At 41.5% G+C, this 13,303-nt stretch overlaps 7 non-coding genes across 7 annotated transcripts; all 7 read left to right on the top strand.

The window, feature by feature from the left end:
- Positions 1-713: 713 nt before the first annotated feature.
- TRNAI-AAU (transfer RNA isoleucine (anticodon AAU)) lies at positions 714-787 on the top strand. Its single transcript has one exon. It is a non-coding gene; the product is annotated as a tRNA-Ile (tRNA).
- A 783-nt stretch (positions 788-1,570) lies between these two features.
- On the top strand, positions 1,571-1,644 carry TRNAI-AAU (transfer RNA isoleucine (anticodon AAU)). The gene has a single exon. It is a non-coding gene; the product is annotated as a tRNA-Ile (tRNA).
- Positions 1,645-2,423: 779 nt separating this feature from the next.
- On the top strand, positions 2,424-2,497 carry TRNAI-AAU (transfer RNA isoleucine (anticodon AAU)). The gene has a single exon. It is a non-coding gene; the product is annotated as a tRNA-Ile (tRNA).
- A 783-nt stretch (positions 2,498-3,280) lies between these two features.
- On the top strand, positions 3,281-3,354 carry TRNAI-AAU (transfer RNA isoleucine (anticodon AAU)). The gene has a single exon. It is a non-coding gene; the product is annotated as a tRNA-Ile (tRNA).
- A 783-nt stretch (positions 3,355-4,137) lies between these two features.
- TRNAI-AAU (transfer RNA isoleucine (anticodon AAU)) lies at positions 4,138-4,211 on the top strand. The gene has a single exon. It is a non-coding gene; the product is annotated as a tRNA-Ile (tRNA).
- Positions 4,212-4,895: 684 nt separating this feature from the next.
- TRNAI-AAU (transfer RNA isoleucine (anticodon AAU)) lies at positions 4,896-4,969 on the top strand. The gene has a single exon. It is a non-coding gene; the product is annotated as a tRNA-Ile (tRNA).
- A 780-nt stretch (positions 4,970-5,749) lies between these two features.
- On the top strand, positions 5,750-5,823 carry TRNAI-AAU (transfer RNA isoleucine (anticodon AAU)). Its single transcript has one exon. It is a non-coding gene; the product is annotated as a tRNA-Ile (tRNA).
- Positions 5,824-13,303: the final 7,480 nt, after the last annotated feature.

Genomic DNA, 13,303 nt, shown 5'->3' with positions numbered 1-13,303 from the left:
GTTCCTTTTCTGTTTGTGTCTGTTTACACCACTGCCTGAGATGTCCCATACACTTGCTTGGCTTACCCTGTTGGTAGTTGGTGTTTCCTCTAAATTTTTGGGCTTTCTTCCCAGTTTCTCGTTTATCCGGTGAGTTTCTTCATTCAAAAATTAAAAAAGAAAATCCGGTTCTTTACCCGTTTTTATTTCAAACTATCAATTTCTTGCATTTTTTATTTCGTTCATCCTCTCAGTTTTTTCATTTTAAAACTATAAATAAAATGCGTTTCTTTACCAGTTTTTTAGGTCTTACTATAAGTGTCTTGCATTTTTTTACAATTTTCATGGTTTTATTTGGGATTCTCTCCAAGTATATTGGTTGGCCTCTCAGTTTATCGGGTTTTCATTGACATTTTCGGAATTCCTGCTCCCAGTTTCTGAACGAGTGTTGACAAGCATTTGCACCTGCTCTTTGGTTCTATTGGGTAAAGTCACGTAAGTAAAAAATAAAATAACAAAAATCACGACGTTTCGGCGAGACAGTCTCGTCCCTTCACCTGATGAAGGCCACTTGTGTTGTGGCCGAAACGTCGTGATTTTTGTTATTTTATCTTTTACCTACGTGACTTTACCCAATAGAACCAAAGAGTATGGATCCTTGCCGTCACGAAAGCTTCAAATCTTAATTTGCACGTGCTCACATGAAGGATATCTTGCGTTGTTTTCCTGTAGGTGGTCGGTTAGCTCAGCTGGTTAGAGCGTGGTGCTAATAATGCCAAGGTCCTGGGTTCGATCCCCATACTGGCCAGATGTTCTTTTCCTCCATTTAAAGAATCAATGAAATTTTTGCTCCTGATTCTTTCCCTCATTTTATTAGGTTTGCCTTGCAGTTTATCAGTTTTTATCTTTTCACAGAACATCCCTCAGTTTTTCTCCGTTGACAGCACCGTCTCTTCCGTTTCTGCCTCTGTTTCTTGGATTTTTCTATTCACTTTTTGTCGCAGGATCTTATTTTCCAGGGAATCTGTCCCAATTTCTTGGCTACATAAATCAGTTTGTTTGAATTTTCTCTCAGTTTATTTTTTCCATCCCGTTGATTTTTAGAGTTCCTTTGCTGTATGTGTTAGTTTCCACCACTCCCTTGGACTTCCCACACACTTGCTTGACTTCTCCTGTTGGTACTTGGTGCTTCCTCTAAATTTTTGGGCTCTCTTCCCAGTTTCTCGTTCATCCGTTCAGTTTCTTCATTTAAAAATAAATAAAAGAAAATGCGGTTCTTTACCAGTTTTTATTTCAAACTATCAATTTCTTGCATTTTTTTTCGTTCATCCTCTCAGTTTCTTCATTTTAAAACTATAAATAAAATGCGTTTCTTTACCAGTTTTTTAGGACTTACTATAAGTATCTTGCATTTTTTTATAATTTTCATGGTTTTATTTGGGATTCTCTCCAAGTAAATTGGTTGTCTTCTCAGTTTATCGGGTTTTCATTGACATTTTCGGAATTCCTGCTCCCAGTTTCTGAACGACAGTGTTGACAAGCATTTGCACGTGCTCACATGAAGGATATCTTCTGTTGCTTGCGTGTTGGTGGCCGGTTAGCCCAGCTGGTTAGAGCGTGGTGCTAATAACGCCAAGGTCCTGGGTCCGATCCCCATACTGGCCAGATGTTCTTTTCCTCCATGTAAAGAAATCAATGAAAATTTTGCTCCTGATTCTTTGCCTCATTTTATTGGGTTTGCCTTGCAGGTTATGAGTTTTTATTTTTTCACAGAACATCCCTCAGTTTTTCTCCGTTGACAGCACACTCTCTTCCGTTACTGCCTCTGTTTCTTGGATTTTGCTATTCACTATTGTCGCAGGATCTTATTTTCCAGGGAATCTGTCCCAATTTCTTGGCTACATAAATTAGTTTATTTGAATTTTCTCTGTTTCTTTTTTCCATCCCGTGGATTTTTAGAGTTCCTTTGCTGTATGTGTTAGTTTCCACCACTCCCTTGGACTTCCCACACACTTGCTTGACTTATCCTGTTGGTACTTTGTGCTTCCTCTACATTTTTGGGGTCTCTTCCCAGATTCTCGTTTATCCGGTCAGTTTCTTCATTCAAAAATAAAAAAAAGAAAATCCGGTTCTTTACCCGTTTTTATTTCAAACTATCAATTTCTTGCATTTTTTTCGTTCATCCTCTCAGTTTCTTCATTTTAAAACTATAAATAAAATGCATTTCTTTACCAGTTTTTTAGGTCTTACTATAAGTATCTTGCATTTTTTATAATTTTCATGGTTTTATTTGGGATTCTCTCCAAGTATATTGGTTGTCCTCTCAGTTTATCGGGTTTTCATTGACATTTTCGGAATTCCTGCTCCCAGTTTCTGAACGGCAGTGTTGACAAGCATTTGCACGTGCTCACATGAAGGATATCTTGCGTTGCTTTCGTGTATGTGGCCGGTTAGCTCAGCTGGTTAGAGCGTGGTGCTAATAACGCCAAGGTCCTGGGTTCGATCCCCATACTGGCCAGATGCTCGTATCCCCCATTTAAAGGAATCAATGAATATTTTGCTCCTGATTCTTTCCCTCATTTTATTAGGTTTGCCTTGCAGGTTATCAGTTTTTCTCTTTTCAGAGAACATCCCTCAGTTTTTCTCCGTTGACAGCACCGTCTCTTCCGTTTCTGCCTCTGTTTCTGGGATTTTGCTATTCACTTTTTTTCGCAGAATCTTATTTTCCAGGGAATCTGTCCCAATTTCTTGGCTACATAAATCAGTTTGTTCGAATTTTCTCTCAGTTTCTTTTTTCCATCCCGTGGATTTTTAGAGTTGCTTTTCTGTTTGTGTTTGTTTACACCACTGCCTGAGATGTCCCATACACTTGCTTGGCTTACCCTGTTGGTAGTTGGTGTTTCCTCTAAATTTTTGGGCTCTCTTCCCAGTTTCTCGTTTATCCGGTCAGTTTCTTCATTCAAAAATAAAAAAAAGAAAATCCGGTTCTTTACCCGTTTTGATTTCAAACTATCAATTTCTTGTATTTTTTTTCTTTCATCCTCTCAGTTTCTTCATTTTAAAACTATAAATAAAATGCGTTTCTTTACCAGTTTTATAGGTCTTACTATAAGTATCTTGAATTTTTTATAATTTTCATGGTTTTATTTGGGATTCTCTCCAAGTAAATTGGTTGTCTTCTCAGTTTATCAGGTTTTCATTGACATTTTCGGAATTCCTGCTCCCAGTTTCTGAACGACAGTGTTGACAAGCATTTGCACGTGCTCACATGAAGGATATCTTGCGTTGCTTTTGTGTAGGTGGCCGGTTAGCTCAGCTGGTTAGAGCGTGGTGCTAATAACGCCAAGGTCCTGGGTTCGATCCCCATACTGGCCAGATGCTCTTTTCCTCCATTTAAAGAAATCAATGAAAATTTTGCTCCTGATTCTTTCCCTCATTTTATTAGGTTTGCCTTGCAGGTTATCAGTTTTTCTCTTTTCAGAGAACATCCCTCAGTTTTTCTCCGTTGACAGCACCGTCTCTTCCGTTACTGCCTCTGTTTCTTGGATTTTGCTATTCACTTTTTGTCGCAGGATCTTATTTTCCAGGGAATCTGTCCCAATTTCTTGGCTACATAAATCAGTTTGTTCGAATTTTCTCTCAGTTTCTTTTTTCCATCGCGTGGATTTTTTGAGTTCCTTTTCTGTTTGTGTTTGTTTACACCACTGCCTGAGATGTCCCATACACTTGCTTGGCTTACTCTGTTGGTAGTTGGTGTTTCCTCTAAATTTTTGGGCTCTCTTCCCAGTTTCTCGTTTATCCGGTCAGTTTCTTCATTCAAAAATAAAAAAAAGAAAATCCGGTTCTTTACCCGTTTTGATTTCAAACTATCAATTTCTTGTATTTTTTTTCTTTCATCCTCTCAGTTTCTTCATTTTAAAACTATAAATAAAATGCGTTTCTTTACCAGTTTTTTAAGTCTTACTATAAGTATCTTGCATTTTTTATAATTTTCATGGTTTTATTTGGGATTCTCTCCAAGTAAATTGGTTGTCTTCTCAGTTTATCAGGTTTTCATTGACATTTTCGGAATTCCTGCTCCCAGTTTCTGAACGACAGTGTTGACAAGCATTTGCACGTGCTCACATGAAGGATATCTTGCGTTGCTGTCGTGTAGGTGGCCGGTTAGCTCAGCTGGTTAGAGCGTGGTGCTAATAACGCCAATGTCCTGGGTTCGATCCCCATACTGGCCAGATGCTCTTTTCCTCCATTTAAAGAAATCAATGAAAATTTTGCTCCTGATTCTTTCCCTCATTTTATTAGGTTTGCCTTGCAGGTTATCAGTTTTTCTCTTTTCACAGAACATCCCTCAGTTTTTCTCCATTGACAGCACCGCCTCTTCCGTTTCTGCCTCTGATTCTTCGATTTTGCTATTCACTTTTTGTCGCAGGATCTTATTTTCCAGGGAATCTGTCCCAATTTCTTGGCTACATAAATCAGTATGTTTCAATTTTCTCTGTTTCTTCTTTACATCCCGTGGATTTTTAGAGTTCCTTTGCTGTATGTATTAGTTTCCACCACTCCCTTGGACTTCTCACACACTTGCTTGACTTATCCTGTTGGTACTTGGTGCTTCCTCTAAATTTTTGGGCTCTCTTCCCAGGTTCTCGTTAATCCGGTCAGTTTCTTCATTTAAATTTTTTAAAAAGAAAATGCGGTGCTTTACCAGTTTTTACGTCAAACTATCAATTTCTTGCATTTTTTTATTTTCATGGTTTTTATTTTGAGTCCAAGCCCAGTACGTTGGTTGTCCTCTCAGTTGATCGGGTTTTAATTGACATTTTTCGGAAATCTTGCTCCCAGTTTCTGAGCGACAGTGTTGACAGGCATTTGCATGTGATCACATGAAGGATATCTTGCGTTCCGTTTGTGTAGGTGGCCGGTTAGCTCAGCTGGTTAGAGCGTGGTGCTAATAACGCCAAGGTCCTGGGTTTGATCCCCATACTGGCCATATGCTCTTTCCCCCCTTTAAAGAAATCAATGAAAATTTTGCTCCTGATTATTTCCCTCGTTTTATTAGGTTTGCCTTGCAGGTTATCAGTTTTTCTCTTTTCACAGAACATCCCTCAGGTTTTCTCCGTTGACAGCACCGTCTCTTCCGTTACTGCCTCTGTTTATTGGATTTTGCTCTTCACTTTTTGTCGCAGGATCTTATTTTCCAGGGAATCTGTCCCAATTTCTTGGCTACATAAATCAGTTTGTTCGAATTTTCTCTCAGTTTCTTTTTTCCATCCCGTGGATTTTTAGAGTTCCTTTTCTGTTTGTGTTTTTTTACACCACTGCCTGAGATGTCCCATACACTTGCTTGGCTTACCCTGTTGGTAGTTTGTGTTTCCTCTAATTTTTTGTGCTCTCTTCCCAGTTTCTCGTTTATCCGGTCAGTTTCTTCATTTAAAAATAAAAAAAATAAAATGCGATTCTTTACCAGTTTTTATTTCAATCAATTTCTTGTATTTTTTTTCGTTCATCCTCTCAGTTTCTTCATTTTAAAACTATAAATAAAATGCGTTTCTTTACCAGTTTTTTAGGTCTTACTATAAGTATCTTGCATTTTTTTTATAATTTTCATGGTTTTATTTGGGATTCTCTCCAAGTAAATTGGTTGTTTTCTCAGTTTATCGGGTTTTCATTGACATTTTCGGAATTCCTGCTCCCAGTTTCTGAACGACAGTGTTGACAAGCATTTGCACGTGCTCACATGAAGGATATCTTGCGTTGCTTTCGTGTAGGTGGCCGGTTAGCTCAGCTGGTTAGAGCGTGGTGCTAATAACGCCAAGGTCCTGGGTTCGATCCCCATACTGGCCAGATGCTCTTTTCCTCCATTTAAAGAAATCAATGAAAATTTTGCTCCTGATTCTTTCCCTCATTTTATTAGGTTTGCCTTGCAGGTTATCAGTTTTTCTCTTTTCACAGAACATCCCTCAGTTTTTCTCCGTTGACAGCACCGCCTCTTCCGTTTCTGCCTCTGATTCTTCGATTTTGCTATTCACTTTTTGTCGCAGGATCTTATTTTCCAGGGAATCTGTCCCAATTTCTTGGCTGCATGAATCAGTTTGTTTGAATTTTCTCTCAGTTTATTTTAGCCATCGCCTGGATTTTTAGAGTTCCTTTGCTGTACTCTTTGGTTCTATTCGGTAAAGTCACGTAGGTAAAAAATAAAACAACAAAAATCACGACGTTTCGGCCACAACACAAGCGGCCTTCATCAGTTGAAGGGACCAGGCTGTCTCGATGACAGCGCTGGAGTGAAACACAGCCACGCTCAGACCGCGACCTTTAAGCCATGTGCGAGGAAACAATGTGCCTTGACAAAGGAATTAGCATAAAAATTAGCATTTGATTGGCCGACTTAGCATGATGGAAGGTGTAGAGGTGGTGTACATGCGGGTGAACATGCCGGTTGGCACAGGGGGGAGGGGCAGTTTACCTATTGATGGTGTGAAAAGGGAATTTTTAAGAGCTGCGAAAGTTTGGGGTACCACTACTTGAAAAATATACTGTACCATTGAAAATTAGTTTAATCTTTAGTTCGATTTAGAACATCTTTCAAATGGTTGCTTAATTTGAAACCATCTTCTCGGTTGAAATTGTGTCTTTGTTTGTAGATCTGAATTGCCTCGTGAACAAATCTCTGATAAAAACCCGTGGGTTTGCAAAGAACCTTGGTATCGGAGAAAATTATATCGTGATCACCCACAGCGTTGTAACAGTGATCAGCCACGGCAGAAGAATTCGTTTTGCCGTGTTTCAAATCTGATTTGTGCTCGCGAATTCGGTCAGAGACATGTCGCTTTGTCTCCCCGATATAGCAATCACCGCAGGTACAACTCAATTTGTAAACCCCGGGGTACTGTAAGTCAGGAATGACATCCTTCACGGATGGGATCAGATCACGAATTTTATGTACTGTATTGAACCGGACCTGGATCTTGTGTTTGTTTAGAATCTTGGAGATCTTTTTAGTAACGCCTGCTATATATGGTAGTGTGATGGTTTTGACCGGAGTATCAAGTGGTTGTTTCTGTATGGAGGGAGAAACAGCTTGGCGGATGGTACGGTCAGAGTAACCATTCCTTTTGAGGGCCAGGTGTACATGTTTTAATTCACTGGTCAGGTGGTGTTGGTCCAAAATGCAATGAGCTCTATGGTATAAAGTTTTGATGAGATAATTCTTTTTGGCTGGGTGGTGGTGGGAATCAGGTTTCAAGTAGGAATCTGTGTGGGTGGGTTTCCTGTAGACAGAATGCCCCAATGAGCCATCAGGTCTCCTCTCAAACAGAACATCTAAGAATGGTAGCTTGCCATCTTTCTCCACTTCCATGGTGAATTTGATGGCGGGATGTCTGGAATTGATGTGGTGTAGGAAAAGGTTCAGAGCTGGGAGGCCATGTGGCCAAATGACGAAAGTGTCATCCACATATCTCTTCCACAGGGAAGGTCTGAGGGTGGAAGTCTGGATGACGTCTGATTTAAATTTCTCCATGAAAATATTGGCTATCACTGGTGACAAGGGGGATCCCATGGGGGTACCCTCATTTTGTTTGTAGAAGGAGCCATTCCAAATAGGTATTGTTGAGGCAGTGCCTAACCAGTGCAGGTGTGTCGGGTTCTAATCCATGTTGGACCAAATTTTCAATTATTTCAATGAAATCAGGTACTGGGACCTTGGTAAACAAAGAGACCACATCGAAGCTGACAAGAATATCGTCAGGGGACAGTACAACGTCTTTGACCATAGAGACCAATTGGGCTGAGTTAAGTACTGCTGAGGTAACTGTCACAGTAACTGTGAATAGCTCAGATGTGTAGGCTTTGACTCCAACATAGCCATTTCTGTGACCAGTCACTAGCTAATCACTCGGTTATTTCAATGCTAAATTCTCCTAGTTATTTCAATGCTAAGTTCTCCTGTTTGATTTGTACTAGGTGCCTCTGTGAATGTGTATGCTCTGACTTTAACATAGCTATTTCTGTGACCAGTCACAAGCTAATCACTCAACTATTTCAATGCTAAATTCTATGCTAATTCCTTTGTCAAGGCGCTTTGTTTCTTCTCACACAGCTTAAAGGTCGCGATCTGAGCGTGGCTTTTTCGCTCCAGTGCTGTCCTCCAGACAGTCTCGTTCCTTCACCTGATGAAGGCCGCTTGTGTTGTGGCCGAAACGTCATGAGAATTTTATTGTGTTATTTTATTTTATCAATTTATTATTTTATTCTCATTCTACGTGACTTTACCGAAAAAACCAAAGAAGAGGTTATGGCTGTACTTTATTAATCCTTAATCTCGGCCATTACAGATGTAGGGGTGCTAACTACTCACTGTTTGGTAACCTGCATTGCCACCAGGTATCAAAGGGGCAGTGCAGCGTTACCTCTGTGTGAATAACGGTTGGGGTCAGACGAGGTGAAGTGGATCGCAGCCACAGTTTGGTAAGAACCAATCAGACAGTTCCACGTGTGAATGTGGGATTGGTTAGACCTAGCCACAAACGGGTATAAGAAGGGTGAGCACGCAGAGCGCGGGAAGTTCTCTCCCTACACGAAGACCGAAGCCCGGGCTGAAGATAGACAGGACCCTGGACCCAGCCTCTCAGCCCTTCTGAGGGCTAAGGCTCGGCGTATCCAGTGATCATGACCCACCGCGCCAGCGGTGGGTCAGATAGCCTCCCATATGTCCAAGCTGGAGGACTCTAGGATAGCGGTAGACTCAAGAGTAAGTCCCACCAAGATAGGAGGCTGTACCTCCTTAGGTTAGCAGGAGACCTGTGTGCAAGTCCCGCTAAGTCTAGAGGCTGTACCTTCTTAGGGTATTGGGTGAGGGGACCGTATACCCCTTTGTGTGTTAAGGACTGTGTAAGACAAGTATTACAATAAACAGTGTGCCTCATAAGAAGTTTATTCGTCATTATAAACACTACACATACAATGAAACAATAAAAGGTAAAAAATAAAAACAGAGCAATGTAATACAATATACTATTAGACATTATTGTAAAAAATTAATAAAAAGTCCATCCTATAGGTTCGTGAATTTTATAATATTTTAGGCAGAAAATGGCAGGAAATTCGTATTAAAATTTAGATTTTTTTTCTGGGGGTGGGGGACCCCCAGACTCCCTGGAAGATTTGGTCTCCCCAATGTTGACTCCATGGCTACGGCCTTGCCTGGAGTGAATACCTTAATGGAGCACATACTGATGCTGGCACGGTTAGTGACACTAAAGCCTCTCACTTGCTTACAATATAAATTAAATGCACTTTTTTCATTATGAGACCTCCTTTGCCAGAAACAAGATATAGGAATAGGTTTTACCCTTTTAACTGTTGTGGTTATTGCAAACATGATGCCTTGAATAAAGGTGTCAGTTTTGTGCCAGTTAAAAGGGTAAAACCTATTCCTATATCTTGTTTCTGGCAAAGGAGGTCTCATAATGTTAATGCTCACCCCGAGCCCTCAATACTCTGATAGTGCGCTGTTTTTGAGTTGTATGCCTTTTGGCGTCTTCTGGTCCAACACCAATGGAGACTAGGCTCTAAGAAAAGCTGTCTCGGGTGTGGACCAATCAAATTCAAGGACAGTGCATATTATTATCAGAGTTGTCTTTTTTGTTTGCATTTTGACTGCTTGTGTTGTGGTTATTGCAAACATGATTCCTTGAATAAAGGTGTCAGTTTTTGTGCCAGTTAAAAGGGTAATACCTATTCCTATATCTTGTTTCTGGCAAAGGAGGTCTCATAATGTTAATGCTCACCCCGAGCCCTCAATACTCTGATAGTGCGCTGTTTTTGAGTTGTACGCCTTTTGGCGTCTTCTGGTCCAACACCAATGGAGACTAGGCTCTAAGAAAAGCTGTCTCGGGTGTGGACCAATCAAATTCAAGGACAGTGCATATTATTATCAGAGTTGTCTTTTTTGTTTGCATTTTGACTGCTTGTGTTGTGGTTATTGCAAACATGATGCCTTGAATAAAGGTGTCAGTTTTTGTGCCAGTTAAAAGGGTAAAACCTATTCCTATATCTTGTTTCTGGCAAAGGAGGTCCCATAATGTTAATGCTCACCCCGAGCCCTCAATACTCTGATAGTGCGCTGTTTTTGAGTTGTACGCCTTTTAGCGTCTTCTGGTCCAACACCAATGGAGACTAGGCTCTAAGAAAAGCTGTCTCGGGTGTGGACCAATCAAATTCAAGGACAGTGCATATTATTATCAGAGTTGTCTTTTTTGTTTGCATTTTGACTGCTTGTGTTGTGGTTATTGCAAACATGATGCCTTGAATAAAGGTGTCAGTTTTTGTGCCAGTTAAAAGGGTAAAACCTATTCCTATATCTTGTTTCTGGCAAAGGAGGTCCCATAATGTTAATGCTCACCCCGAGCCCTCAATACTCTGATAGTGCGCTGTTTTTGAGTTGTACGCCTTTTGGCGTCTTCTGGTCCAACACCAATGGAGACTAGGCTCTAAGAAAAGCTGTCTCGGGTGTGGACCAATCAAATTCAAGGACAGTGCATATTATTATCAGAGTTGTCTTTTTTGTTTGCATTTTGACTGCTTGTGTTGTGGTTATTGCAAACATGATGCCTTGAATAAAGGTGTCAGTTTTTGTGCCAGTTAAAAGGGTAAAACCTATTCCTATATCTTGTTTCTGGCAAAGGAGGTCCCATAATGTTAATGCTCACCCCGAGCCCTCAATACTCTGATAGTGCGCTGTTTTTGAGTTGTACGCCTTTTGGCGTCTTCTGGTCCAACACCAATGGAGACTAGGCTCTAAGAAAAGCTGTCTCGGGTGTGGACCAATCAAATTCAAGGACAGTGCATATTATTATCAGAGTTGTCTTTTTTGTTTGCATTTTGACTGCTTGTGTTGTGGTTATTGCAAACATGATGCCTTGAATAAAGGTGTCAGTTTTTGTGCCAGTTAAAAGGGTAAAACCTATTCCTTAAATGCACTTATTGAAAAGTTCCAGGTGCTGGGTTGTTCTTTTTGGTTGTTAATTGAACAGATCAACACACACGTAGGTAGTCGCCTGGAAACTACCCTGATCGCCCATCGTGCTTTCCCCTGAACCCTTTCCTGGATTCTCCCTTCATTCATCTCAGCTAATTGGCTTCTACCCCTCCTCCAGCCCCCTCCCCTTTCAGGTGAGCGATAGGTGGCTCCCATTATCTCACTCCCTCATGTAATCAGGATCTTTATTTACACTGGAGGAATCCGATGAGCTGTGACACTCTTTTCACAGATGTCCAGTAGGATGTGGGTTGTGATAACGTAAGCTGTGAGTTAACCAAGCTACTGGCATCCACGATAATTTGATATCGATGTGTGTACCTAGCAACCCTTTGTGAAGGCGAGTCTCGGTAATTCAGCCAGTTAACTATTAACGTACACCTTTTGGTGTACGCCTTTTGGCGTCTTTTGGTCAAACACCGTTTTGAGACTAGGCTCAAAAGAAAGCTCTCTCTGATGTAGACCAATCAGTTTCAAAGACAATGCATATATTATCAGAGTATGTTTTTTTGTTTGCATTCTGACCACAAGTATTGTGGTTAATGCAGACATGATTCCTTGTAAAAGGTTTCAGTTTGGTGTATTAACATCTTAACACATGTTTTGTTGCCAGAAAAAATGGGGAAAAACCTATTCTCATATTTTGTTACTGGCGAAGGAGGTCCCATGATGTAACTATTAACTGTCACTTTGTGTGGCTGTGTACCGGGATGAGTGTAAAAAATACAATTTTACGTTTCACAAAATGCCTACACACGGATGGTGACAATGTATCTTAGAACAGCCTTCACCGGATCTCTCCCAAATATGAATCAAGATCTGCAACACTACCAAGCGGTCATGGTAACTGATGATGTATCACTCACTTCCATTGCTTTTACTGGCTACTTTTATCATGAACATGACTCAATGATTCCTCTACCCATGTTGAAGATTCAGTTTACCGACACTGTTTCATGACATCATCCATACTGTGTTCAATCACCATATTGTAGGTAACAAGTCACTTACCCATTCAGTCACTCATCCACACACTCGTTCCTATACTTTGCTGTATTGTTGTAACTTTCTGACCTGCCCCGACTGGACATCTGTGAAAAAAAGTTTCGTAGCCCATCATATTTTTCCAGGATAAATAATCCGACTCTGATATACACAGTGTGTATGGCTCTGAGCGAGCGAGTGTGTGTGCTGCAGAGATCGCGGGAGACACAGGGGAGAAGTAAAGAACACAAACGTACAACAAAAATTTACCATTATTCAACGATAACCACCCCTATGTGCTCAATGAAGATTATGGTCAAGAAAAGAGCGAGGCATAGTGGGCACGGATGACATGTGCGGTAAACCCTCCCCCAAACTGGGGGGTAGTGGCAACAGCAGCAGTGACTTATCGCCATCGCATGTGTCGTGAGTTCAACTGAGTCGCAGACGTACTCTTTGGAGGCAACACATTTATTGCTACCAACATGAAGGGGTAACTGCCCCTTCACCAGATAACAACCTATGGTGGTGGACCACCAGGCTAACTACACTGGGAGTAGCTACAACGGACAGGACCCCAGCTTGAGTCCAAGTCCACGTGTTGGTGACTCTTCTCGGACGTAGAACGTAGATTCTTCAAGATAACAACAGCAGCCGGTCCCTCTCTGGGACCCGGCTTATATCCTCTGTGGTGTGGCTGGCTCCGCCCTTAGCCACGACCCCCTTCGAGAACGCTCGAGCAGGATCTCGGCCCTGACACGTGACCACCCCTTGCCCCCACCTGGGGGCCCTGTGTCGACTTTACCGGTCACGTGTCCTTCGGGGTCAACCAGAGTGCCATGACCCTTAGTAACCCCATTCCCATGGCCGGCACCCTTACACCCTATCCTGTAGGGGTCGGCACTGCACGCAGAGCGTGGTGCCATCCAGGACTGCCAGTCAGTGCTCACCGAGCCTCTCTAGGGCCAGTACTGCACCCACATATACGTGGTGCCCGTGATGTCAATACATCGCACACCGTGCCTCTATGGGGCTGGCATTACACAGTGACATCCGCGATGTCACTACATCACCCCCCTCCCCCCCTTCGTAGCACTCAGCCGTCCAGGCTGTCAACTCCCCCTTTAAAACGAACACAGTAACAAAGCGAATAGAGTGAGTAAAAAGTGAGTTAAAAGTGAGTAAAACCCCTACGTGTGCCTTAAAAATAACAATGAACAAATAAATACCCAAGCCCACTAATACAATATATACACTATCAACAAATTTACTGTAACAACGGGGAAAAGGGTAGAAGTA

The sequence above is a fragment of the Petromyzon marinus genome, chromosome 75, assembly GCF_048934315.1.
Source record: "Petromyzon marinus isolate PM22_M1 ecotype Great Lakes invasive population chromosome 75, UKy_Petmar_22M1.pri1.0, whole genome shotgun sequence".
Lineage (NCBI taxonomy): Eukaryota > Metazoa > Chordata > Hyperoartia > Petromyzontiformes > Petromyzontidae > Petromyzon > Petromyzon marinus.
Note: the sequence above shows the minus strand (reverse complement) of the source record. Positions and strands in the feature narration are given on the sequence as shown.